The following is a 2,960-nucleotide window of genomic DNA, read 5'->3' as shown; positions in this document are numbered from 1 at the left end:
GATCACTGGGTCAAATGGCAGTTCCATATTTAATTTTTTGAGGAAACTTCATACTTTTTTCCATAATGGCCACACCAGTCTGCATTCCCACCAGCAGCGCAGGAGGGTTCCCTTTCTACACATCCTCGCCAGCACTTGCCATTTGTTGATTTGTTGATGGTAGCCATTCTGACAGGTGTGAGGTGATACTTCATTGTTGTTTTAATTTACATCTCTCTGATGATCTGTGACTTTGAACATTTTTTCATGTCTCTTGGCCATCTGTATGTCCACTTTGGAGAAGTGTCTATTTAGGTCCTTTGCCCATTTTTTAATTGAATTGTTTGTCCTTTATTAAGTTGTATGAGTTCCTTATATATTTTGGATATTAACCCTTTATCAGATGTATCATTGCCAAATATGTTCTCCCATACAGTGGGCTCCCTTTTCATTTTGTTGATGGTTTCTTTTGCTGTGCAGAAGCTTTTTATTTTGATGTAGTCCCATTTGTTTACTTTTCCCCTTAGTTTCCTTGGCCCCAGGAGATGTATCCATAAACATATTGCTATGAGAGGTGTCTGAGATTTTGCTGCCTATGGTTTCTTCTAGCATTTTTATGGTTTCACTATTTACACTTAAGTCTTTTATCCATTTTGAGTTTATTCTTGTGTATGGTGTAAGTTGGTGGTCTAGTTTCATTTTTTTTTTTTTTGCATGTATCTGTTCAATTTTCCGAACACCATTTATTGAAGAGACTGTCTTGACTCCATTGTATGCTCTTGCCTCCTTTGTCAAATATTAATTGAGCGCAATGGCTTGGGTAGGTTTCTGAGTTCTCTGTTTTGTTCCACTGATCTATATACCTGTTTTTGTGCCAGAACCAGGCTGTTTTGATTATGGTGGCTTTGTAGTACAACTTGAAATCTGGTAATGTGATTCCTCCAACTTTGTATTTCTTTCTCAAGATTTCTGTGGCTATTTGGGGTCTTTTTTGATTCCATACAATTTTTTGGAGTGTTTGTCCTAGCTCTGTGAAATATGCTGTTGGTATTTTAATAGGGATTGCATTGAATCAGTAGATTGCCTTGGGTAGTATGTACATATTAATGATGTTAATTCTACCAATCCATGAACATGGTATATTCTTCCACTAGTTTGTATCTTTCTCTATCTCTTTTTTCAACGTCTTATAGTATTCTGAGTATAAGTCTTTTGCCTCCTTGGTTTATTCCTTAGTATCTTATTTTTTTTTTTTTGTAATGGTAAATGAAATTGTTTGTTTAGTTTCTCTTTCTGAGAATTCATTATTGGTGTATAAAAAAGCCATTGATGCCCTAGCCTGTTTGGCTCTGTAGATAGAGCGTTGGCCTGCAGACTGAAGGGTCCAGGGTTTGATTCCAGCCAAGGGCACATGACCGGATTGTAGGCTCGATCCCCAGTAGGGAGCATGCAGGAGGCAGCCGATCAATGATTCTCTCTCATCCTTGATGTTTCAATCTCCCTCTCCATTCCTCTCTGAAATCAATAAAAGAAATTTAGAAAAAAATAAAAAATAAAAAAGCCATCAATTTTAGAGTGTTGATTTTGTATCCTGCTACATTGCCAAATTCATTTATGAAGTCTAGTAGTTTTTTTGGTGGATCTTTGTGGTTTTCTATGTACAATATTGTGTCATTTGCAAATAATGAGAGTTTTACTTCCTCCTTTTCAATTTGGATGCCTTTTATTTCTTCTTGTCTGATTGCTGTGGCTAGGACTTCCAGTACTGTGTTGAATAAGAATAATGAAAGTGGACAACCCTGTCTTGTTCCTGTTCTTAGGGGAAATGGTTTTAGTTTTTGCCCATTGAGTATGATGTTGGCTGTAAGTTTGTCATATATGGTCTTTATCATGTTGAGATATGCTCCCACTATTCCCACTTTGCTGAGAGTTTTTATCAAAAATGGGTATTGGATTTTGTAGAATGCTTTTTCTGCATCTATTGATATGATTCTGTGATTTTTGTCTCCGAATTTCTTTGTGTGATGTATCATGTTTATTGATTTGTGAATATTGTACCATTCTTGCACCCCTGGAATAAATCCCACTTGGTCACAGTGTAAGATATTTTTAATATATTGCTGGATTAGATTTGCTAATGTTTTGTTGAGGATTTTAGCATCTATGTTCATCAGGGATATTGGCCTGTAATTCTCTTTCTTTGTAGTGTCTTTATCTGGTTTTGGGATTAGGATAATGCAGGCCTCATAAAAAGAGCTTGGAAGTGCTCCTTCCTCTTGGATGTTTTGAAATAGTTTGAGGAAGATAGGTGGTAGTTCTTCTTTGAATGTTTGGTAAAAACTCCCCTATGTAGCCATCCAGGCCTGGACTTTTGTTTGCTGGGAGGTTTTTTTTTGTTTTTGTTTTTTTTCTGCTTTTATTTCATCAATTGTTATTGGCCTATTCAGGTTTTAAGATTCCTCCTGATTCAGTTTTGGGAGATTGTATTTTTCTAGGAATTTGTCCATTTCATCCATATTGTCCAGCTTGTTGTCGTAGTATTTCCTTACAATCCTTTGTATTTCTGTGGTGTCGATGGTTACTTCTCCACTTTCGTTTTTTATTTTATTTGGCTCCTCTCTCTTTGTGTCTTGATGAGTCTGGCTAACAGTTCATCTATCTTATTTATCATTTCAAAGAAAAAGCTCTTGATTTCATTCATTTTTTAATATTGTTCTTTTTAGTCTCTATGTCATTTATTTCTGCTCTAATCTTTATTATTTTCTTCCTTCTACTTACTCTGGGCTTTTCTTGTTGTTCTCTTTCTAGTTCTTTAAGTTGTAGGGTTAAATAACTTATTGCTGATTTTTCTTGTTTTTTGAGGTAGGCCTGTAGTGCTATGAACTTCTCTCTCAGCACTGCTTTTGCTGTGTCCCAGAGATTTTGGGTTGTTGTGTGTTCATTTTCATTTGTTCCCAGAAAATCTTTGACTTCTTTCTTGA

The sequence above is a fragment of the Myotis brandtii genome, unplaced genomic scaffold, assembly GCF_000412655.1.
Source record: "Myotis brandtii unplaced genomic scaffold, ASM41265v1 scaffold347, whole genome shotgun sequence".
NCBI lineage: Eukaryota > Metazoa > Chordata > Mammalia > Chiroptera > Vespertilionidae > Myotis > Myotis brandtii.
Note: the sequence above shows the minus strand (reverse complement) of the source record.